This window comes from Ochotona princeps, chromosome 24, assembly GCF_030435755.1.
Source record: "Ochotona princeps isolate mOchPri1 chromosome 24, mOchPri1.hap1, whole genome shotgun sequence".
In the NCBI taxonomy this organism is placed as follows: domain Eukaryota; kingdom Metazoa; phylum Chordata; class Mammalia; order Lagomorpha; family Ochotonidae; genus Ochotona; species Ochotona princeps.
The window spans coordinates 2,019,135-2,045,086 of NC_080855.1; the positions used below are offsets into that span (position 1 = coordinate 2,019,135).

At 42.7% G+C, this 25,952-nt stretch overlaps 1 protein-coding gene across 2 annotated transcripts in view; it reads left to right on the forward strand.

Annotated features, from left to right (window-relative positions):
* The window catches only part of LOC101531312 (cytochrome P450 3A6-like), a 62,963-nt gene that overhangs the window by 25,555 nt on the left and 11,456 nt on the right, over window positions 1–25,952 (forward strand). The gene's annotated exons all lie outside the window — the stretch shown is intronic.

Genomic DNA, 25,952 nt, shown 5'->3' on the forward strand with positions numbered 1-25,952 from the left:
CAGCATGTGTGTGGGCTGGATAGCGGAGCTGGATGAGTTGCCCAATGACACGTATGAGAGCTGAATAGAAAGTGGGACAGATGGGATTAGTCTGCTGTACATACGGGCAAGCCCTGGAACTAGGGCAAGGAGTGGGCCTGATGGAGGTTATTAGGAATTGCTATGACTAGGCTACAACTCCCACTGGTTTATGTGAGGGCCAAGTGTGTGCTTGGCAGAGTCAGGCTGGCCTGCAATATCCATTGGTTCCAGTGGAAGACAGGGATGGAAACTGAATCAACCCAGCAATTGCAACTACCATTTAATTGGGGCGATGGACTGGGCCCGGCCCTGTACTTTCAAGTACACACAAGAATCTGGTCTGAGATTACCTCAGACAAAGTTTCTTTGGGGATCTCCCCAGTCGAACCACTGGAATCAGAATCCTAACCATGAAGATAAGTACGGGTTCCACAATCTGCCATGGAATGCAAATGCCAGAGCCAAGCCTCCTCAGAGGCTCAGATGGAGCAGTGGACAGCATAACCAGGTGCACATGGAGGAAATGGCAGACTATCAAAACCTTCAGAGGATACCTGGCACCGCAACAGAGGACAGAACAAATCAATCAACTATCCTAGCCATATGTTGGCAGTGAATAATTGTGCAAATGGAGACTCTAACTTGGACTATGTCAGCCAGTGTATTCCACAGCGACTTCATCGTGCTTGGAATGGCGAGATTGGCAGCAATTCATAACTGTTGAACTATCAAAACCACTTGAGCAAGATCCTCAGGGCATGCCACACATCGGGACCTGGGATAGGTGGAAAGCTGGATCTGTCTTCTCCCTTTATTTCCCAATTTATCCTTGACATAGAAATAAAGAGAATGTGGAAATAATAGTCTTACCCACTTTGCTGTAGCTTTTGAAATTTTGCGCTCTAATTCACCATGTAAAGATTGTCAAAAATAAAGAAATAAAAAAGTCATAAAACAAAGCCAACAACAGGAAGAAAAAAAAGAAATTTACAATTCCATGAAGCTAAATAACCTGTCACTGGATATGATGGTCTTCATTACACAGTTACTGTACATCCTCTTAAATGAAAAGTCACAAAATAAAGTCAACAACAGGATGAAATGAAAAAAAATTAAAAATATCATGAAGTTGAATAACACGATACTGAATGACTAGCGTTTTGCTGAAGAAATGAAAAGGGAAATCAAGCACCATAATAAAGAAAATGGTACTAATATATGACCTGAGTCTGTGGAGAATTTAATGAGAAAAAAATGTGTTTTGAAGAAATGAAGCTAAAGGCAACAAAACCCATAAGATCTAGTTTCCACTGATCTTTGTTGGTGAGATGTATCTCCTGTAGGTAGCAAAGAGATGGGTTTCCCATTATTAATCTAGTCTACTCCTCCAAGACATCTAATTGATGAGTTAAACCATTTACATTCACGGTTAAAATAAATAGATTGCAATTTGATCCTGTCATTTTAACAGTGGGTTGTTCATTGATTTAAACTTCCACTCTTATTTTATTGCAATGATCGTCACATTTGTCTTTGGTATTGGTATGTGCTATACCTCTTCTCTGTCAAGAGAACATCTTTAAGTATCATTTGTAAGGCAGGTTTGGAAGGGAACTATTCTTTTAACTTTTCTTTACTTTGGAAGAATTTTATTTCATTTTTATAGACAAATGAAAGCTTTCCTGGGAGCATTATCCTGGGCTGACAATTCTTTGCTTTTAAAATCTGGACTGTGCTGCTCCATTCTCTTCTGGCCTGTAGAGTTTCCTATGAGTGATCAGTTGTGAATTTAATTTCCATCCCTCAGTATGTCAATTGATTCTTTTTTCATGTTCACCTTGAAGAATCTTTTCGTTATGTTTGGTTGAAGAGAGCTTGATTATCATGTGTCATGGTAAATATCGCTTTTTGTCAACCATTTTGGAGTTCTCTGCCCCTCCTGGATGTTGTTTCCCAATATTTTCTCCAGGTTATGAAAGATTCCCTTTATTATTTCTTTAAATACAGTTTTAAACCCAGCTTCCCTTTCTGTACCTTCTGAAACTCTCATGACACTTATGTTTTCAATTGAGTAGTGTTTTTTCAGTTCTTGAATATTTTTTTCAGCTTTGTCCAGCTTTTTTTGCTTCCTCTTGGTGACAAAAAATATCTTGCAATTCTGACATTCTTTCTTCTGCTTTCTTCATTCCATTTTGGAGATTTTTCATTTTACTTTTCATTTGTTCCATTAAAAAACAGAAATTCTTCATTTCTGATATATCAGCTTTCATTTGATTCATTTTTGACATTTCCTGTGTAACACATTTCTTAGATTCCTAGAACTCCTGCTTTACATGCTTCTCCTTTTTAACAAAGTTAATAACAAGTGTTTTGAACTCTGACTCACCCATTTTTTCCATGTATTCCTCAGTTAATGCTGAGATTGGCCAAGGATTTTGCTCTGCTGCAGGAGAGTCTTCCGTCGTGTTCATTGTGCTTTTATCTCTTTTTTTGCTCTTTGTCATTGTACTTCCGGTTATCAGATTCTTTTCCACGAGGTATGTTTTTAAGCTGTGTTCCTCACAGCTCTGCATTTCAATTTTACTTCTTGTGGTTGGTATGTGATTCTTTGTTTACAGTCACCTGTACCACTCCCTCCATCGAATTTCAGATTTGTGCTCTTGCGTTGCACTTCCACCACGGTCTGTGTATCCCAGCTCGTGGCTCACCACTCTCTATCTCCTGTGACCCTGTACTGTTGTTGCACCATTGTCAATACAATGTTTCTCCCATTTTCAGTTCACATAGTTCTCAGGATTATAGTGTATGTGCAGCTCACTGTTGTCCCTACAGTGTCAAAGTCTTTGCCACATTGTGCAAAATGACACCTCATGTGAAACTTGTGGAGTTCTTGATCTGCTGGCCGTTAGGCCTGGGGGCTACCTGGACCTATTTTTGGTGAAACTTGAAGCATGCTACATTGTTGCAGTTCACTGAGCCAGTAATAAGTTCACTTTCAACTTAGTTCATGTGCAGTTCTGTCCCATATCCATTGCCTTCCTACACAAGATGGCACCCGATTGGGCTCTAGTGGGGTTAAGCTGTGATATCTGCCCTGTTCCCACACCAAGTGTTTGGAATATGCTGCTTGGTCTTTGCTCTTGGTCAAATCAAAAAAGCCAGCAGATTGGGCAGTTCTCTGTCTGGGTTCACCTCCTGTGTTTTCAATCAACTCCCCGTCACACCTGGTGTTTGGTGGAGTTCTGGCTCCTGGTGCAGTTCAGGTAGCCATTTGCTTAATGTCATTGGTGTATTTCATCACTGAGGCAGCACACCATTGTCTTCACTTAATTTCCTGTGTCCTTCATTCTCCAAGGGACCCTCTGCTGTTGCTCTGTTCTTTTCTTTTTCCTTGAAGGTGCACTCTCTGCTTGACCCTGGCTAAAACGTCTCTATTTAAAAGTGTCCTTACACCAGCTTGATTATCTCCAGCCCCATTTCCCACATAAAAGGATGGGTGCTGTGTCCCACCCTATCACTGTCCCCCACATCCTTGCCCCTTATGTACACCAGTGGGAACTGCAGTCCAGTCAGATTGACCCCCAAAACGTCCATGTTCAGTAGATTGATCTGGTCTGTCTTACCTCCCCTTTAGCTCTCATCCACATAATTGGGCATTGAAGCCTAACTCATCCCAGTTGACTCCACCCTCCATCCCACACTCTTGACAGTGGGTACCACTACCTGTCTTGGCAAGCCTGCCTGCAGTCCTGGTTCTCATGAATAAGCCATTGCTTAAAGAAGTTGAGCAAAACAATGTTTTACCCAGGTAACAAAGAAAACAACAGAGAAACCCAAGTAAAGTTAGAGATGAAAAAGAAAAGATCCTAGAAACAAATTAATTGATCTCTTCTTTATGATTGGATCCTGTGATTAATAAGAGGTGCTCTTCTTCATTGCTTTAAATGTTTTTTCATGTCAAAGTCTGTATTATCTAGTAGAATGACTATGAAAACTTTCTTTTTACTTTTCATTAGCTTTGAATGAAAAACTAATGAAATTCTTTCAATTCTGCATATCTTTGTTGTTGAGATGTGTCTCCTGTAGGCAGCAGATAGAAGGGTTTTGTTTTTTGATTCAGTATACTAATCCATGACGATTGATATTCAAGCTGTTTACATTCAGGGTTAACATGGATAGGTAATAATTTGGTCCTGACATTTTAGCAAAGGGTTGTTCTTCATTTAGCCTTATGCTGTCCTTTTACTGGGACATTCTCCATGTCTGTCTTTGGTTTTGTTGGATGCTGTTCTTCTTCTTTGTCAAGAGAACATCTTTGAGGGCAGGTTGGAGCTCTCTGCATTGTGGGGTTGTGGGGGGTGCCTCTGCTGGACTGAATCCAAAGCTGGGGACCCAGGCCAAAGCCAGTGCCAAAAGGCTATGACTGAATCTTTAGCTTTCTCCAGGCCCAAGAGAGATCTTCCCTCAGGGTGACTACACCTTGAGGGGAACTTGGGAACTGGATTAAAGTCTAAGCTCCAAACTTCCAGTAAGACCTTGTTGCAGGAGGAGTCTGGAAGGGGTCTAAGTCTTGGAGTTGGGTGCAGCTTGCAGTTGCCTGCAGTGTTGTGGCCATGGGGGATGCCCCTGCTGGGCCGGATCCAATGCTGGGAACTCAGGCCAAAGCCACTGCTGATAGGCAGTGTCTGAGTCCTTAGCTTTCGGCGGCCAGTGCACCAAATGTTGCCTGGCTATGCCTGCGGGCTGCCTAGTGGCAGGCTGTGGTGTTTTTAGTATATGAAATTGCTGCTTAGGGACACCCATGGATAAGGCCAGTTTTCATGTAACTGAGAGATGAGTTCTGGGTGATTCCCAGTAACAGGGTCATGAAACTTTTGGACAAGCTTGGTTACTGAGACCTTATTGTTTGGAGGGGATTGTCCATAGATCTACTTGGGCCAGACTGATTCACCAGCCAAATTAGGAATCCTGAGATGGGCTGTTAACACAGAGCCTCACTGACTGCCACGCACCAGTCCACACCAAAGCTGTGGATGGGGTCCTGTTTGGCAGGGCTACGTACCATTATATGACTGGGTGGTGGAATAATGGACTGGTCATACGTGGCAGGGTCAAGACACTAACCAGCACGCAAGAGAACTTGGTTCGGGGGTAAATTCTGTGGGGGAAATGAGAGCTCAACCCTGTGGAAATATAAGTCCCACAGGTTAGCCTGCAAGCTGGAGTGACGATGGGCTCAGCTTGGAGTGACCAAGGTACCTGCCATCACTTAGGGGTAAAGGAACTGATGGAAATCTGGTCAGGTCAAGGCAGCACCACCTGAAGGTGCATCCCAAAGTAGGATGGAGGTTTGGGCTGAGCTGCAACTGGAAGTGGGTGGACTGGGCAGGGCCAAGTAAACTTCAACTCACAAAAAAAAAGAAATTAAGATGGAGCAAATGTCATTCTGACCTAGGTTCTTAGCCCAATTGGTCTTCATGAGGCAGGGATACTATGGCATAGCATCAAAGGCAAAGGCTGAGACAGGATAGGGGCTAAGTCAATGGGGTCAGAGCTCCCACTGGCACGCAAGCAATCTAGTGCTGAGAATAGACTCAGCTGAGGCTCTGCGAGAGGACTCCCTTGCTGGGTTGGGATTCCCAAAGGAGGGTGTGAGGGCTGGAGTGTGGGCTGCATTCTGGTCTGGATATGGCTGCAATCTCCCTAGGCACAAATGTGGATTGGGGCTGGGCGCAGCAAGCTGGGCTAGAAGCCAGCACCATCTGGCACTCTGGAGAACATGGGTAGATGTAGGATGGTCTAGGCTGGGTTTCTGCCCCCACTGAGCCATGTGTGAGCAGTGTCTGGGTACGAACAAGCCTTGGCTGGGGTGAAACAACCAACATCAAGAACTGGAATGGATTGAAGGCCAGCAATGAGGGCTGGCCCATGGAACCACCAGTACACACAAGGCCTGGCATAGGGAGAGGTTCTGAAGGAGGAGCTTGGGAAACTCCTCTGTCAGGAACACAGACCCTACAGGTGAGCACAAGAACCACGATATGGAGCAACCCAGACCAGGTGAGAGGAAGATATCCACCATCATACATCTGGTATAGGTGGTGGGCAGACCAGGCTGAACCCGTTCACATCAACCTCTGGTGAATCCGAGCACCAGCATAGAGTGTGAGTCAGGCCAGATTGGTTCGCCACACATACCAGTGAACATTAAGTCATGCCAAGGTGAGGTGAGCCATACGAGATGTGGTTGCAGCGCCCAAACATGAGAACCTTGTGGGGGAGGCAAAGCTGGCAGGGGAATGTGGGCTCCCCTGCTGGACAACCACTCAAACTGGAGAGCATGAGATGGGATAGGGGCACACGAGACCAGGCAGGGCTACAACATCTGTGGACCTCATGTGAGCTAGATTGGGGGAGGGCCAGGCTGGACTGACTGTTCTGACTGGTGCAAGCAAAAATTAGAGTGTGTGAGGGTTGATTGGACTTTGCCACATTATCACATGGCAGAGGCTGGAACTGGGAGCTTAATCTGTCAAGTTAAATGCCAGAATCACCTGGAGAGTGCATGATCCGGAAGTTGGAGTGGTCTAGTAGGGAGACAGTAGGCACCTCTCTTGTGGGTTACCTCTCCCATTAGAGAGCACAAAAACTAGGACAAGGACAGGGGTAGCTAGACAGAAAGGCACCCAGTATGTGTGTAGGCTGGATAATAGGTTGGTTGAGTTGAACTTGTCTTCAATGCTCATTGACAAGTATGAGAGCTAAATGGGATATGGGACAGACTGAACAACCTGTAGTACATACTGGCATGCTTGGGAACCAGGGTAGGGGGCAGGCCTAGTGGGGATTATGGAGAGTCATCATACTAGGCTGCAGCTCCCACTGGTTTATGTGAGGACCGAGTATGAAGTGGCTAGGATTGAGCTGGACTACAACACCCATTGGTTCAAGCGGATGACAGGACTGGAACAGAACTGACTCATCAATTGCAACAATCAGCATGTGCATAAGCTGATTGGGGTGAAGGACTGTGCCAGATCATGTACTGGCAAACTCAAACAAGAATCAGTTTTGGGATCATCTCAGATGAGATTTCTTCGGAGATCCCTCCAACTGAACCGATGGTCTCAGAACCCCAACCATGAAGACACTATGTCAGCAGGTAGATTCTGAATAGGTTAAATACTGATTGGAACGCGAGATTGGGAGCAGTTTACACCTGCTGAACTATCAAAACTGCTTGAGCAGGACCCTCAGAGCGTGCCTCACATCAGGGACCTGGGATGGGTGGGAGACTGGATGGGACTTTTCCCTTTGTTTCTCCCCTAACCTCAGAAACAGGGGAAAAAATGATATTAGTGTGGAAACAATGGTATTACTCACTTTCCTGTAGCCCTTGACCCTTTGTGCCCTAAGTAAGATTATTTATATATATATATGTATATATAATTTATATATATATATATTTAAAAAACAAAAAAATGAAACGTTATCATTTGTAGTGCAGGTCTGAAGAGAAAATTCTTTCAGTTTTTCTTTTTTTTTCTTTTTTTATTATTATTAATTATTTTGCATTATGTGACAGTTTCATAGGCTCTGGAAATCCCCCCCTTCCCACACCCCTCCCCCCTGGTGGATTCCTCCACCTTGATGCAGTATTACAGTTCAAATTCAACCAAGATTCTTTCCTTGCAAATGTATACCAAGCATAGAGTCCAGCTACTTGTTGTCCAGATGGGTTGAACAGTTTCTTGGGGAGACCGTTTCTGATCCGAAGTTAGAGCTGGTAGAATATCATCCCAGTCAATTAAGAGTCCCAATATAACATCAACAGCAGTTTGCAACATTATGGAATTGACATGGTTTTGAGTAACCAGTATGTTAAAAAAAAAAAAAAAAGCAAGTTCTTAACCATGACCTATGATTAGCTCATTGACATTTCAACTTTAGTTCATATACAGGACCGGCTGCTATATACCTTAAAATGGCAATAAGGTACCATTCAGCTGTCTCGTGTCTATTTCATTTTAGTATTTAGCCATTTGTTGTGTTGAAGTATAAATTTGCTGATCTTGGCAGATTTCAGGGTAATCTAGACTGGCTTGTAACTCTAACAAGACATTTGTCAACATTAAGGTGCAGAACATTTTTTGGGGGGAGGGGTTATGCAGGGAAATCCTCAACACCATGGTGAGGAATGACTATTCTTTGTGTTCCACCCAGCGAGGCATGAGCCAATCCATGCCAGCTCTTTTCTGTCAGATTACAAGCTCTACTTTTTGTTGTTTGTCTATTTATTTTAGTTTTTTTTTAGTTTCTATGGTTGTTTCTTTGCTATGATGGGTTTTCGGAGCGATCCCGATGGTCATTGCAAGGGAGGGCGGGGGTCCAGAGGTGGAGCCAGGCTCGGACCAGAGAAAGCTCTCCTCCCTGGTCCTGAAGGATGTTTATCATTCTTCTGTTTCTGTGAACCTCTCAGGGCTTCTGGTTGTCTTTCTGATGACATTGGTTTCTGCGTGGTACTGTTTGGACTTCTTCCATCCCCTGCAGAAGCTCCAGTTCGGGGTGGGTGACCTCAGAGTACTCGGCCTCCGAGGGCATCCAATTCCCTGTGGCCTCCGAGGCAGTTGGGATGTAGTCCTTGTTGCTTGTATTAATAGTTTGTGGTGAAGGTCTGGGAATCTTCATGGTTGGAATCCAAGCTTCCTCCTTACCACCCGCTCCACTCTGGAGTGCCCCCCTGCTCCACGCACATGACCTCCTGTTAAGAGGTTGTCAGGATCGCATGTGATTCCCCCCTCATGCATTGGTATAGTAGTTTTGCTATTGTTTAGTGCCGCTTTGAGTCTGTTGTCTATGAATTACCAGATTTGATCTTGATAGGCTATATTGTACTTTTTCCTCACTCTTTTTGTGGTCCTGAAAGACTTCCCTGCACTCCCTCTCCATCACGGATTAACATAGCGTGTTGAGGGTAAAGTAGGTTTTACAGTTTTTCGATGTAGATCTTAAGTATTCTGACATTAATTGTTGGTTTATAGATTATATCACATTATCTTATTGCATTGGATACAGGTTGTTAGAGATTGCACTAATATTACAATATACAGGTACTATCTTCCAAGTTGTCATCTTTTCATCTCAGATTAAGGCAAACATGTGGTATTTAACCTTTTGAGATTGGTTCATTCCTCTTAGCATGATGGATTCCAGTCGGGCCAATTTGGCCACAAAGAACTGCATGTCGTTATTTTTAATAGCTGAGTAGTATTCCAAAGAGTAGATGAACCATAGCTTTCTTATCCAGTCTTCTATTGATGGGCATTTTGGTTGCTTCCATGTTTTTGCAGTTGTAGATAGTGCTGCTATGAACATAGGCGTGCATGTTGGTTTCTTGTGTAGGAGATGTTTTGGATATATCCCTAGGAGTGCTATTGCTGGATCATATGGTATGTTGATTTTCAGTTGTTTGAGTATTCGCCAAACTGATTCCCATAGAGGCTGTACAAGTCTGCAGTCGCACCAGCAGAGGAGAAGGGTTCCTTTTTCCCCACAGCCTCCTCAGCAAGTGTTGGTGGTATTATGTATGTGTGCCATCCTTACTGGAGTTAGGTGGTACCTCATTGTTGTCTTCATTTGGATTTCCCTTATTGCCAGGGAACTTGAGCATTTTTTCCTATGCTTGTTTGCCATTTGGGTTTGTTCTTTTGTGAAATGTCTGCCCATTTCCCATGCCCATTTCTTGAGCAGTTTATTTGTTCTGGTGTTTTGGCTGTTTTGTAGCTCTTTGTATATTCTGGAGATCAGCCCTCTATCTCCTATGTAGTGTGCAAAGATCTCCGATTCTGTAGGTTGTTTTTTTACTTTGTTGATTGTTTCCCTTGCTGTACAGAAGCTTCTTAGTTTGATGAGGTCCCATTTGTTTATTTTGGTCTTGATTTCTACTGCTTTCGGAGTCTTTTTTAGGAAGGCAGGGCCTAATCCTAAGTGTTGCAGTGTGTTTCCAACATTTTCTTCCAAACGTTTGAAGGTTTCTGGATGTAGGTTTAGGTCTTTTATCCATTTAGATTTGATCTTAGTGTATGGTGAGAGATGTGGGTCTATCTTTTTGTTTCTGCAGGCTATCAACCAGTTGTCCCAACAGCATTTATTGAATAGATCTTCCCATTTGCTTGGATTAATGTCTGTCCTTTTGTCAAAGATTAATTGACTGTATATGTGTGGATTATCATTTGTTGTTTCTATTCTGTTCCACTGATCTTCCTCTCTATCTTTGTGCCAGTACCAGGCTGTTTTGATAACCACTGCCCTATAGTATGTCCAGAGGTCTGGTACTGTGATTCCCCCTGGTAAGCTCCTGTTCTTCAGAGTGGTTCTGGCTATTCGTAGTTTTTTGTGCATTTGCAGATGAACCTTTGGATCATTGCTTCCAGTTCCACAAAGAATGTTTTGGGCAATTTGATTGGGATTGCATTGAATGTATATATTACTTTTGATAGTATAGTCATTTTGATGATATTAATTTTGCCTATCCATTAGAATCGGATATTGTTCCATGTTTTGAGGTCTTATTCTATTTGTTTTTTGAGTGTTTTGTAATTTTCTTCATAAAGGTCTTATACGCTTTTGGTTAAATTTGTTCCCAGATATTTCATGCTTTTCTCTGTTATTTTGAATGGTAGCTTGTTGGTTAGATTTTCTTCCATTTGCGGCCGTTTGCATACACTATGGCTGTTGATTTTTTTCATTTATCTTGTATCCTTCCACTCTGCCAAATTCTCGTATGAGTTCTAGGAGTCTTTGTATTGAGTTTTTTGGTTCTTCTATGTTAAGAATCATGTTGTCTGCGAATAGTGAGAGCTTGACTTCTTCATTTCCAATTTGGATTCCTTTGATTTCTTTGTCTTGTTTTATGCCTTCTGCAATACCTCTAGGACTATATTGAATAGCAGTGGTGATAGTGGGCAGCCTTGTCTTGCACCAGATCTCAGTGGGAAGGGATCCAGTTTTTCTCCATTTAGTATGATGCTGGCATTGGGTTTTTCATATATTGCTTTGATTATATTGTGGATTGTTCCTTCTATCCCCACCCTGGTTAGGGTTTTTAACATGAAGTGGTGTTGAATTTTTTTGAAGGCTTTTTCTGCATCTATTGATACTATTGTATGGTTATTGTTTTTCAGTTTTTGGATGTGATGTATCACATTTATGGATTTCCGAATGTTGAACCATCCCTGCATTCCCTGGATGAAACCTACTTGGTCTGGATGGATGATCTGTCTGATGTTTTTTTGTATTCCATTGGCTAGGATTTTGTTGAGAATCTTAGCGTCAAGATTCATCAGGGAGATCAGTCTGTAGTTTTCCTTCTCTGTTAATTCTCTGTTCGGTTTGGGGATTAAGGTGATATTGGCTTCATAGAATGAGTTTGGGAGAGTTGCTTCCTTTTCTATTGTTTTGAAGAGCTTGTAAAGGATTGGAATGTTTTGTAGAATTCTGTGTTAAAACCATCTGTCCCTGGGCTTCTCTCTGTTGGGAGCTCTTTTATCGCTGATTCTATCTCTGCTTCAGTTATGGGTCTGTTCAGGTCTTGTGTTGCTTCTGGGGTGAGTTTTGGTAAGTGGTGGGAGTCTAAGAATCTTTCCATTTCCAAGTGGTTATCTGATTTTTGGCGTATAGTTCTTTGTAATAATTTCGAATTATTTCCTTATTGGTAGTAGTGTCTGTTGTTATGTTGCCTTTTTCATCTTTGATGGTGCTAATTCTTGCTTTGTTTTGCTTTTTCTTTGTCAATCGCGCCAAAGGGGTGTCGATTTTTGTTTATCCTCTCAAAGAACCAGCTTTTTTGATTCGTTTATTTTCTGAATTTTTTTTTAATTTCTTTCTGATTTAGTTCTTGTCTTGTTTTGATAATTTCTTGTTTCCTCTTGTTTGTGGGGTCCTTCTGCTGTTGCTTTTCCAGTTCCTGGAGGTGTGTGCTTAATTCCTGCATTTGTTGCCTTTCTTGTGCTTTGACGTGCAAGCTAATTGCAATAAACTTACCACGTAACACTGTTTTGGCAGTGTCCCATAAGTTTTGGACATTTGTATCTGGGTTTTCATTGGTTTCCATACATTTTTTGATCTCATCTTTAATTTCTTCTCTGACCCATTGTTCGTTTAATAGCATATTGTTCAGCCTCCAGGAGTTTACGTGTTTCCTGGGACATTTTGAGTTGTTGATTTCCAGGTTCATTCCGTGATGGTCTGAGAATGTACATGGTATGATTCTGAAATTTATTAGTTAGTTAAACTTGCTTTGTGTCCTATTATGTGGTCTATCCTGGAGAAGGTGCCATGCACTGCTGAGAAGAAGGTGTAGTCTGTGGCCTTAGGATGAAATATTCTATAGATGTCTACTAGGTCCAGGTGTTCTATTGTTTGTGTGAGTTCTGTAGCTTCCCTGTTGAGCTTTTGCCGCATTGATCTATCTATTGGTGTTAGTGGGGTATTCAGATCTCCCAGAATTACCATATGTTCATCTATGTCTCCCTTTAAATCCAAAAGTAGTTGTTTCACGTAGTTGGGTGCATCTGGGCTAGGAGCATAAATGTTAACAATGGTGACTGGTTCTTGTTGGATCCTCCCTTTCAAGAAAATGTACCGCCCTTGCCTGTCCGTTTTGATGGTCGTTACTTTGAAGTCCATATCATCTGAGAATAGGACTGCCACACCAGCCTTTTTTTCTCGTCCATTGGCATGGAATATTTGTTTCCATCCTTTCAGTTTGAGTTTCTTGAAGTTTCTTCTGGTTAGATGTGTTTCTTGCAAGCAGCATATAGTTGGGTCCTGATTTATAACCCATTCTGCTAATCTGTGTCTTTTGATTGATGAATTTAAGCCATTTGTGTTGAGGGTGAATATTGAGAAATTATAATTATGCCATGCCAAATGCTTGTGTTTTTGAGGTTGTTGGTGATTGATTGTTGTTTCTTTGCATGGACTTTATTGAGATCTCCCAGATTGCCATCCTTGCTTATGGCTTGCTTCCTTTTTCTCTGGGAGAAGCACATTTCTAAGGAGATTTTGTAGAGTTGGTTTTGTGTTGGCATATTCTTCTAATTAATTTCTCTTTGCTGTGGAAGTATCTAGTTTCATTCTCGTATACAAATGAAATCTTTGCTGGGTAGAGTATTCTTGGTTGACAGTTGTTCTCTTTCAGTACTTGAAAGATTTTGTTCCACTCCCTTCTTGCCTGGAGCGTCTGTTCTGAGAAGTAAGCAGTGATTCTGATAGTCCTGCCCCTAAACGTAAGCTTCTCTTTGGTTCGTGCTAACCTTAGGATTCTTTCTTTGTATTCATTGGAGGGGAACTTGATTACCACGTGTCTTGGGGAAGATCGTTTTGGGTCAACCCTGTGGGGAGTTCTCTGTCCTTCCGGAATTTGGATTGGGATCACGTTCCAGGTATTTTGGAAGTTCTCCTGCATAATTTCTTCAAGTACTGGTTGTATGCCTGTCTCTCTTTCCACTCCTTCTGGGAGCCCCATGATTCTGATATTTGACTTCTTGATGTTGTCGTTCATCTCCTGGATCATCTTGGTCGCCTTGTGTAGTTGTGACTGTAGTTGTGACTCTAGTTGGTAATAATCTGCCTGCTTTCATTCTAGAAATCTTCCAAGTCGGATATCCTGTCTTCTGCTGCTGTAATTCTGTTGTCTAAGTTCTCAACTTTGTGTTTCAAGTCTAGGATCTCATTTTTGAGTAATTTTGTTTCTGTGATTATGTGGTTTTTGAAATCTTTGAGCTCATCCCATTGTTTTTCATTGTCTCTGAAGAGTTTTATAATTATTTTTCTGAACTCCTTATCAGAGACGTCTTCAATTTCTTCATCTGTAATCTCCGCAATCAACTAGGCTTTATGGTGGCTTTTTGGGGTGGAGCAAACTGTGTCTACCTCACTAACTCTCCTATTGCGTCTCATACTTGGGGCCCAAGGTGTTGCTGGATTCTCACCCTTGACCTCTGTTGCCACCTAGTGGGTGGCCTGCAGTCTTGCTGGCCTAGGTTTTTGTTTTCCTTCTGGACTAGGGAGTTTTTGGGGTGTTTTTGTTTCCCTTCTGGGTTTCAGGTTTCAGGGCCTCAGGTTTCAGCACCTAGGAGCCAGGGACTTGTCTTTGTTTTTTTTTTTGTTTTTGTTTTGTTTTGTTTTTTGTTTTTGCTGTTGTTGCTCTGTTTTTTTGGTCTGAGGCATGGGATCTGGAATTTCACCCTTGCTGCTGCAGCTGCCGGCTACTGCACTTCAGGGTCCTAGCGTCCTCCCAGTACCATGGCATTTTGTTATGGGGGAGTTCATGTCAGGCAGCCGTCCCCATCTTTGCCTGGTCCCGCCAAGGTTATTAATAACGCCACCAGTGCTAGAGGCTTCAGCACTCCTGCAACTTCTAGCCACCACTGAAGGGGCTTTGTGCAACGACCTCCCAAAGTTGCATCTGTACCCTCCGGTTAAAACTCCCGCTGGCCTTTCCCCCGCTGAGTTCCCAACTCACCGCTTTTGAGCTGACAAGCTACGCCAGGGTCGCTGCCTTGGTGTTTTTGTTGTTGTTATTTTTGCTTGATTCTCCAGACTGCGTGGATTTTGTTGATTCTGCACTGTCCTGGGAGGTTTGCACACCTGTTTATACTACTTTCAACTAAACTTGGTCCTTCCTCTGGCACTTTTTGGCCCTCTCTCTGCCTTCCCCCCTACATCAACCCTTCATGGTCGGCCATTTTTTCCTCTCCTCAGTTTTTCTTTATGTGAATAGTTTTTATTTCATTTTCAAACACAAAGGAAAGCTTTGTGCGGAAGCTCTTTTGGGTTGACAACGATTTTCCTTTATTATATGTAACATGTTGCTCAATTCTCAATAAATTAACTGAGTGTTTCTCAAATGCGCTTTTTTATTTTTATTTTTATTTTTTAAAATTTATTTATTAATTACATTGTATTATGTGACACAGTTTTACAGGTACTGGGATTCCCCCTACCCCTCCCCAAAACCTCTCCCCATGGTGGATTCCTCCACCTTGTTGCATAACCACAGTTCAAGTTCAGTTGAGATTCCTTCATTGCAAGTATATACCAAGCAGGAGTCCAGCAACTTATTGTCTAGTTAAGTTATTAAACAGCTTCTTAGGGAGACCTTCCCTGGTCTGAAAGTAGAGCCAGCATAGTGTCACCCTGATCAATTAAAAGCTCCAACAAACCATCAGCAACAGTTTATAACATTATGAATTAATTGACATAGTATTGAGTAACCAATAGTTAAAAATAAATGCGAGTTCCTATACACATCCTGTGACTCCTTCATTGACATTTCAATTTTAGTTGATATACAACGGGTTCTATACATCTTAAGATAGCTATAGATTATTTTTCAGCTGTCTTGTGTCTATTTTCATTATAGTATTTAGTTTTTTATAGCATTGAAGCATAATTTTGCTGAACATGGCTTTTTTTTTTTTTTTTTCGGGCAGTCTAGACTGGCTTATTACTCCAACAAGACATATGTCAACAGCTTAGGTGCACAACAGTTTTAGGAGGGGTGTGCGGAGAAACCCTCAATATCCTAGTAAGGAGTAGCTAGTATTTCACGTCTTCCTCACACCATCTAAGATGATGGAAGATTTCTCTGCTCTTCCACCCAATTACGGAATAACATAGGGTATTAAAAGCATATTAGGTTTTACAATTGTTTGATGTAGATTATAAGCAGTCTGACTCACATTTATTGTTGGTTCGTTGGTTGCTTCATAATATCTGATTGCATGTGAGATAGGCTGTTTGAGGTTGAATAATATTACATTCTACCACTACTATTTTTCATTTTTACATCATATCATCTTAAATTAAGGCAAACATGTGGTAGCTCACCTTTTGGGATTGGCTCATTTCCCTTAGCATTATGGTTTCCAGTTGGGCACAGTTGGCTACAAATAACTGCATTTTTTTTTTAAGAGCTGAGTAGTATTCCATGGAGTAGATGAACCATAGCTTTCTTATCCAATCTTCTGCTGATGGGCATTTTAGTTGCTTCCATGTTTTTGCAATTGTAGATTGCCCTGCTATGAACATAGGAGTGCATGTTGGTTTCTCCCATAACAGGTGCTTTGGATATATTCCTAGGAATGCTATTGCTGGATCATATGGCATGTTGATTTTGAGTTGTTTGAATGTTCTCCATACTGATTTCCATAGAGGCTGCACCAAACTGCAGCCCCAGCAGCAGTGGAGTAGGGTTCCCTTTTCCCCGCAACCTCACCAACAATTTTCAATTTTTGTTGGTGCTTTTTTTCATGTGGGCCAGTCTTACTGGCATTAGGTGATACCTCATTGATGTTTTAATTTGGATTTCCCTTATTGCCAGGGAACTTGAGCATTTTTTCATATGTTTATTTGCATTTGGGATTGTTCTTTTATGAAATGTCTGCCCATTCCTTGTGACCACTTCTTGAATGGCTTGTTCGTTTTGGTATTTTGGTTGTTTTGGAGTTCTTTGCATATTCTGGAGATTAGCCATCTATCGCCTACATAGGGTTCAAGGAACTTCTCCCATTCTGTGAGTTGCTTTATACTTTGTTGATTGTTTCCTTTGCTGTACAGAAGCTTCTTAGTTTGATTAAGTCCCATTTGTTTATTCTGGTCTTGATTTCTACTGCTTTCGGAGTCTTTTTTAGGAAGGTAGAGCCTACTCCTAAGTGTTGCAGTGTGTTTCCAACATTTTCTTCCAAACGTTTGAAGGTTTCTGGATGTAGGTTTAGGTCTTTTATCCATTTAGATTTGATCTTAGTGTATGGTGAGAGATGTGGGTCTATCTTTTTGTTTCTGCAGGCTATCAACGAGTTATCCCAACAGCATTTATTGAACAGACCTTTCCATTTGCATGGATTGTCATTTGTCTTTTTGTCAAAGTTTATTTGGCTGTATCTGTGTGGGTTCCCTTCTGTTGTTTCTATTCTGCTCCATTGATCTTCCTCTCTATCTTTATGCCAGTACCAGGCTGTTTTGATAACCACTGCCCTATAGTATGTCCAGAGATCTGGAACTGTGATTCCCCCTGCTAACTTCCTGTTCTTGAGGATGGTTCTAGCTATCCGAGGTTTTTTGTGCATTTGCAGATGAACCTTTGGATCATTGCTTCCAGTTCCACAAAGAATGTTTTGGGCAATTTGATTGGGATTGCATTGAATGCATATATTGCTTTTGGCAGTATAAACATTTTAATGATATTGATTTTACCTATCCAGGAGCATGAGACGTTACTCCATCTTTTGAGGTCTTGTTCAATTTCTTTTTTAAGTAGTTTGTCGTTTTCTTCACAGAGGTCTCCTACATTTTTGGATAGATGTATTCCCAGTTACTTCATACTTTTCTCTGTTATTTTGAAAGGTATCTTGCTGGTTAGATCTTTTTCCAACTTGGGGCTGTTTGTATACACTATGGCTGTTGATTTTTGTACATTAATTTTGTACCCTGCCACTCTTCCAAACTCTCCTATAAGTTATAGCAGTCTCTTTATTGAGTCTTCTTGGCTCTTCTATATAAAGAATCTTGTCATCTGCGTATAGTGAAGGCTTGACTTCTTCATTTCCCGTTTGAATTCCTTTGATTTCTTTTTCTTGTCTTATGGCCTCAGCAAGTACCTCTATGGCTATGTTGGACAGCAGTGGAGAGAACAGACATTCCTCTTGTTCCAGATCTCAGTGGGAAGAGTTCCAGTGTTTCTCCATTCAGTATGATGCTGACGTTGGGATTTTCATATATTGCTTTGATTATGTTGTGGATTTTTTCATCTATGCCTACCTTGGTTTGGTTTTTAACAGGAAGTGGTGTTGGATTTTGTCGAAAGCTTTTTCTGCGTCTGTTGATAATATCATGTGATCCTTGTTTTTCAGTTTTTGAATGTGGTGTATCACATTTATGGATTTCCGAATATTGAACCACCCCTGCATTCCAGGGATAAATCCTACTTGATCTGGATGAATAATATATCTGATGTGTTTTTGAATTCTATTGGCTAGGATTTTATTGAGAATCTTAGCACCAATGTTCATCAGAGAGATAGGTCTGTAGCTTTCTTTCTCTGTTGGTTCTCTGTCCGGTTTTGGGTGAAGGTGATGTTGGCTTTTAGAATGAGTTTGGAAGGGTTGCTTTTTATCTATTGTTTTACGAGTTTGTAGAGGATTGGGGTTAGTTCTGTTCGGAATGTTTTGTAGAATTCTGCAGTGAAGCCATCTGGGCCTGGGCTTTTTCTTGTTGGGAGATCTTTAATCACTGTTTCAATCTCTACTTCAGTTATGAGTTTGTTCAGGTCGTTTGTTGCCTCAGAGCTTAATTTTGGCAGGTGGTGTGAGTCTAAGAACTTTTCCATTTCTTGGTGATCTTCTGATTTGTTGGAGTACAGTGCTTTGTAGTAATTTCTAATTATGGCCTTAATGGTTGCAGTGTCTGTTGTTATGCTGCCTTTTTCATCTTTGATGCTGTTAATTAACGCTTTCTCTTATTTTTTTCTTGCCAGTAGGGCTACGGGTGTCTATTTTGTTGATCTCCTCAAAAAACCAACTTTTTGATTCATTGATTTTGTGTATGTTTTTTTTTTATTTCTATCTGATTAATTCCCTCCTTGTTTTGATGATTTCTTGTTTCCTGTTGTGTGTGGGGCTCTTCTATTGCTGCTTTTCCAACTCCTAAAGGTGTGTGTTTAGTTCCTGTATTTGGCGCCTCTCTTGGGCCTTGACATGAGCTCCAATTGCGATGAATTAACCCCGTAGCACTGCTTTGGCAGTGTCCCACAAGTTTTGGAATGTTGTGTCTGAGTTTTCATTTGTTTCCATCCATTTTTTGATCTCATCTTTAATTTCTTCTCTGCCCCATTGTTCGTTTAATAGCATATTGTTCAACCTCCATGAGTTTCTGTATTTCCTGGGGCATTTTGAATTGCTGATTTCCAGTTTCATTCCATGGTGGTCTGAGAGGGTACATGGTATGATTCCTATCTTTTTGAAGTTATTTAGATTTGCTTTGTGTCCTATCATGTGGTCGATCCTGGAGAAGGTGCCATGTACTGCTGAAAAAAATGTATAATCTGTGGCCTTGGGGTAAAATGTTCTATAGATGTCTACCAAGTCCAGTTGTTCTATTGTTTGTATGAGCTCTGTTGCTTCTTTGTTGAGTTTCTGTTTTGTTGATCTGTCTATTGTTGTTAGCAGGGTGTTAAGATCGCCCACTATTATTGTGTCCATGTTTGTGTTTCCACTTAAGTCTGTAAATAATTGCTTCATGTAGCTAGGTGCGTTGCAATTTGGTGCATAGATGTTCACAATGGCAATTGCTTCCTGATGGATCAGTCCCTTCACCAATATATAATGTGCTTCCCTGTCCTTTTTGATGTGTGTCAGATTGAAGTCTATATCATCTGAAATTAGGACAGCTACGCCAGCCTTTTTTTCTCGTCCACTGGCATGAAATATCTTTTTTCAATCCCTTCACTTTCAGTTTCTTAGAGTCTTTTCTGGTTAGATGTGTCTCTTGTAGGCAGCAGATAATTGGGTCCTGTTTGATGATCCATTTTTTTAATCTATCTCTTTTGATTGGTGAGTTTAGGCCATTTGTGTTAAGAGTTTATATTGAGAGGTTTCCAAGTTGCCCTGCCATGCGATGTGTTTTTGTGGCTGTTGGTATCTGTGTAATTCCCCCTCCTTGTGTGTACTTTAGTGTGGAGACCTTCTTGTTTGCCATCTTTGCTTATTATTTGTCGCCTTTTTTCTGGATTTAGTGCATTTTTAAGAAGATTTTGTAGAGCGTGTTTTGTGCTGACATATTCTTCTAATTTCTCTTTGCTATGAAAGTATCTGATTTCATTCTCAAATGCAAATAAGATCTTTGCTGGGTACATTATTCTTGGCTGAGTGTTGTTCTGATTCAGGATTTGGAAGATCTTTGTCCATTCTCTTCTTGCTTTAAGGTCTCTTTGGAGAAGTCAGCAGTGATTCTGTTTGGTTTTTCCCTGTATATGATCTTTTCTCTGCTTCGTACTTGTCTCAGGATTCTTTCTTTGTCTTCGTTGGAGTGGAACTTGAGCACCATATGTCTGGGTGAAGATCTCTTTGGGTCGTAACTGTTGGGTGTCCTCTGACCGTCCTGGATTTGGGCTGGGCTTATGTTCCAAATGTTTTGGAAGTTTTCCTGTATGGTTTCATCTCACACCATTTGCGTTCCTGAGTCTCTTCCCGCTCCTTTGGGAAGGCCAATAATGCTGATATTCGATTTTCTGAGGTTGTCTTTTATTTCTTGTATGGTCTTATTGGCTTTGTTCAGACTTGTCTCCAGCTGTTTAATGAGCTGGGTATCTTCATTTTGCGTGTCTTCCATTTCAGAGATCCTCTCTCTGCTGTATTCATTCTGTTGGTTAGGCTCTCAACTTTGTGCTCTAAGTCAAGGATTTTGCTTTTCGTTTGTTGTATTTCTGTGACTATGTGGTTCTTGAATTCTTTGAAGTCTTCCCAGTTCTTCTCATTGTCTCTGATGAATTTTATCATTATTTTTAAAATTCCTTGTCTGGTAGAGCTTCCATGTCTTCATCTCGCATATCCGAAATAGATATTGGCTTTGGTCCTTTTTTGGTGGGTTGCTAGCTCTCTCATCTGGATCATTACTTTTTCTGGTATTTCTTCCCATTGCATTAGTGTTTGTTTTTGAGAGACCCAGGCACCAGTGTACTGAGGGGTCTCCAAGTGCTATCCTGCAAAGATCAGAGCCTGCAGGCATGGAGTAGCATTGCACAGGAGTATTCAATGCACTTTTGGTGCATCCCCAGTGCACAGGACCACAGGGCACCACCTCTGAGGCCCAGGAGATTCAAGGCACACTCTTAGTGAACCCCTACATGTATGCAACCACAGGGCATGGGGGAATGAAGGCGCTCTCTGGGTGTGCCCCCTGCGTGTGGGTTCACAGGACATGGAGGATTCTAGGTGCTTCCTTGTTGTGTTCCATGTGCCAGGGACTGCAGGGCATGGAAGGTTTCAGCCGCTCACTCAGAACGTCTCCTGCGCGTGGGTCCGCACAATACGCCGCGGGAGTATTCAGTGCCCTCCTGGTGCCTCTCCCCCATGCACGGGATTGCAGGGCGTCGAGGATTCAAGGTGCTCTCTGGGAATGCCTCCTGTGCACATTCCACACAGCCCAGTGGCGCGTGGGTCCGCATGGCATGGGAGTATTCAGTGCACTTTCTCTGTGCCTCCTCAGTGCACAGGACCTCTGTGTGTCACCTCCAAGACACAGTTTTGGCAGTTTCAAGGCACTTGCCCTGTGTCCTCAGATGCTGGAATCCCCAGGGGGAATGGTGGGGAGAAGAGCACCAAGGAGGCTCGTGCCTTTTGCGTGCCCCTGGAGGGTGAGCTACGGGAGCTGCTGACCCACTGCTGCCCCTACCCAGCTCACCCAAACCTCAGGTTCTTGCAGTCTGCCTCTGCCACTGGTGAGGACCTTCATCAGTGATGATCCCTCCAAGCTTCCTGATCATTTGGGTCAGCTGAGTCTTCTGTCAGCTGCGTCTTGTCTCGGCTGCACTTAAACGTGACTCAGCAGGTCTGGAGTGGGATGCTGTCTTCCCTGCCTTTTGTTTTGTTTTGTTTTGTTTTGTTTTGTTTTGTTTTGTTTTGTTTTGTTTTGTTTCGTTTCTTCCTGGTTGCTCTTCTGAGTTGTGTGGATCTTTTTGGCTCCACACTATCCAGGGTAATTTACGCACCTCTCCCTGCAGCTCTATGCTGCTCCACTTACACTTCTGTCGCGTTCTATCCCTTTCTCACTGTGATCTCCCTTGTTGTGGGCTAAGGAGTTGGTTAGCACTCATTAAGCTGAGCACTACAGGGAATATGCTTGGGGCTGAAAGCACCTGGTCTAATGGAACTCAGCTGTATCCAATATTCTGCTAATGAGGGTGTGGGGGAAAGAGTAAACAAGAAGTGGGTAAAAGGTCAAGAGAGGAGGCAATAAAAGCAGGTCTTGGAGTTAAGCCTGAGAGAGAGACTTTCACCATCACTGGTCTCCATGTCGGTACCTCATCCCCAGATCCTTTGCTGTGTCCACGTTACAGGCTTAGCCAGTCAAAACACCCCCTCACATCCATCTTCTTATGTCAGCCATCTTGTGAGTCTCTCAAATGCACTTTTATGGATATCTTCCTTGTTTTTAGCTGAAGTGATCTTGATTTTCATGTTGTGGCAAGGTTCGCTTTGGTAAAACCTATTGGGAATTCTGTGCCCCTTTGTGTATATTTTCCCCAATTCCTTCTCCAAATTAAGGAAGTTTTTATTTCTTATTTCACTGCACACGTTTTAAAGCCCAGCTTCTTTTTTCTGTCTCTTTTGGAACTCCCATAATTCTTATATTTGGCCTTTTAATAGTTTCCCCTAGTTCTTGAATGCTTTTGTTAGCTTGGTTCATTTTCCAGGTTTTTGGTTTTCCTCCCATTTTTGAAAATAATGTCTTCCAATTCTGAGATTTCTTTCTTCTTTGAGGCTTCCAATGAATTTTTAATTTGCTCCATTGTGCCTTTTATTTGTAATAATTGACTTGATGTTTAAGTGTTGCTATATGCTGTGTGAAACGTTATTTAAATTCCTTAGACTCCTGTATGTGTTTCTCACTGTTTCTCATTGTTAAGAAGTTTTGTAACAAGTTTTTAAAAGTATTTTTGAAAATTTTATTTTTGATTTTTTGTACATTACTTATTACGGTGGAAATGGACAAAGGCTAGAGGAACGTGAATGAGATGATTACTTTCATAGTCTCATTTTTGCTTCTTTTTCTGGATGAAGAAGGAAACAAGGGGAGAAGCCACACCCATCCCCTCAACTGCCTCTGTTCCCTACAATTGGAGATGGACACAATGCCATCCTAGGGTCCACGATGTGAGGCATGCTCTGAGCGTCCTCCTCAAATGGTTTAGATAGTTCAATAGTTCTGAATTACTGCCAGTCTTGCCACTCCAAGCACAATGAAATAAATCCCTTCAGAGCTCACTGGTTGACAATAAATTAAAGTTTGCCCAGATATTCACTTCCAACACTTGGCTGGGTAGCTGATCAATTTGTTTTGTTCTCCATTTTCTTTTGTGGTACCAGGTACCCTCTGAAGACTCCAATGCACTGCCATATTCTCCATGTGTATCCGGATATGCTGTTTACTGTTCCATTTAATTCACTGACGAAGCCCAGATCTGACACATGCCCTCCATATTCAGACCATGCAGCCTACAATTCTCCCCATGTTTGTAGCTCTGAGTATAGCAGTCATTTGGTGGGATCCCCAAAGCAGCATCATCTGAGGTGATCTTGGACCTGATTCTTGGGTTTGCTTGCCAATACAGGGTCAGACACAATCCATCTCCCAAATCAGCCCACATGCACACAGTTGATTGCAAATGCTGAGTGATCTCTTTCAGCAGTCCCATTTCGTATGCAACCTGACAGGTGTTTCAGCCCAACCCGATCGTGCCGACCACATATTCATCCTCCAGGTAAACCAGCAAGAGCTGCAGCGTAGTCAGAGCAACACCCAATAATCCACAGCAGGCCTTCCCCCTGACCTGGTTTCCTTGCTTGCCAGTATGTACAGTCAACTGGACCAGTTTGTCCCACATCCTATTTAGCTTTCATACATCTCAATGGGCCCTGAAGCCCATTCAAGCAAACCAGCCCCACCATCCAGCCCACACGCATGTTAGCAGGTGCCACTTTCTCTCTAGCCATGCCTGCCGCAGTCCTGTTTTCCATATTCACAAATGGGTGTGGCAACCCAGAAAGGATGTTTACATTGTTTCCCTTTTTTGCCCATTCCCACTACTGGATCTTGAATTCTCCAAGTGGTTCTGCAGTTTAGCTTGACAGAATTTCCCCCTGTTGCCAGCACCTGACAATTTATTCTGCAAAAAAGCCCAACCAACCTTCAATTACTCCGGCTTAAGCATGTACTAATGGGCACAGTTAGCCCAGTCTGGCTTTCCCCTTAAACCAGTTTGTATGCAAGCTAAGAGGTGTTCTCCTACTGGGTTTATACCTCTCTCCTCTGGGTCTCATGTGTGCCTGTTGGGTGCTGCATCCCAGTACAGCATGGGCCCCTTCCATTGGCATTTGCCAGTGGGTGCCAGAGCCTGGCTCAGCCGTGTTTACCTCCAATTCCAGATTTCACTGGAATGGGCTACAGCCTAACCCAGCCCAGGGAGCCCCCAGTCCTGGCCCTAATGTGAACTGGTTGGTATTGTAGCCCAGCTCTGCCCAACCTACACTGCATTGTGGTGTTCAGATTGGCCAATGGGTGATATGATCTGGCCCATCCTGGCTTGCCCCAGACCTGAGCCAAAAGTATGCTGGTGGGCACTGTAACCTGGCCTGGTCTGGGTTGTTTCCTGCCTTTTTTTGCTGTTGTTGTTGCTCACCTGCAGGGACTGTGTATCAACAGAGGAGATTCCCAAACTCCTCCATCAGAAGCTTTCCCAGTGCCAAGTCTCTCACACACTGGTGGGTCAATGCCCAGCCAACCTGACCTACATCCTGACCTAGCAGAAACAGTGACCTTTCCTGACCTGTCCTCATTCATTTTGGTTCTTATTGTTGAATGTTTCAGCCCAGTAAAGCCTGGTCCACACACAGGCACAGCTTACACACGGCTCAGCAGGGTCAGAGACCTTGCCCAGCCTTTCCTTCACCCACCTTGGTTCTCATGATTATAGGTAGGTGCTGGATTGTAGCCTAGTATGTTGCACCCATGCCAAGGTACATTGCAGCCATGTGCAGAGGATATCATAGATCCCCTCCACCCTCACACTCGCCATTTGGAACCCCCACTCAGACTGGGTGTCCTCTTAGCTCTCCAACCAGCCTTTTCCTAGCCAAAGATTATGCACATGCCAGTGGTTGCTCTGGCCCAGTTTGGCATAGCTGCTCCCCTGTCTTAGGCTTTGCCTTCAGAAGCTACAGCCTGGCCTGATTCATCTAACCCCACTCCCAACACTTGTTGGCCTGTATCCAGGCCCTGCTTAATCTGTTTCCATCCCTGCCTCATGCCAATTGTTAGATATGATAGTCAAACCTGACATAATCTGCACTGCAGCACAGTTTCTGCACTTGCTAACATGCTAAGGTTTGCTTGGCCCTGACGTTCTACCCTCTTCTAAAGCCAACACACACACTTCCCAATGGTGAAGCTAACTTGTCAAGCCTGTCCATCACCCAGGCCTGAACCATAGTTCACTAGCAGAAACTATGTTCCATGAGAGAAGTTTCCAATGTTCCCTTACCTGGCTCAATCCCAGACATAGATCTCACATATGCCAGCTGGTGTAGATCCATACGTCATAGCTTGCCCTTTCACCAAACCTTTGTATGAGCCAGTTAATATTTTGGCCTAATCTGTCCCATAGTCTGTTTTAAGGTGCACATGCAGGTGCTGCAGCCTGAATTTGCCCAGTCTGGACCCAGCCCCAGTACCCAGGAGTGTCGGCAGGTTCCATGGTCATCACTACAACCCTTAAGCTAACCAGTAGGACTTGTGATTCCACAGGATTAGGTCCATATATTCCCCATAGAGTCTACCCTTAGATCTGGTTCTCTGGTGTACTTGTTAATGTCATGGCAAGCATAATATTACTTTTTCCCTATGCTAATACCCACTGTCAGATACTGTGACCTAATCCTGCCAGGTATGCCCTTAGCTTTCGTGTTTTATGTGGGCTGGCTTGTGGTGGTCAGCAGAGTTTCATGCTAATAAGTCCAACTCAAGGCTCCCATTTGGGAATACATTGGTCAGACCCATAAATGCCCTCTGACCTCTTTCCTCCATACTGCCAGGCCTCAGGCCACTTGCTTACTCTCAAGTACAGGGGCCTTGTTGCTGGGAATTCTTCGGGA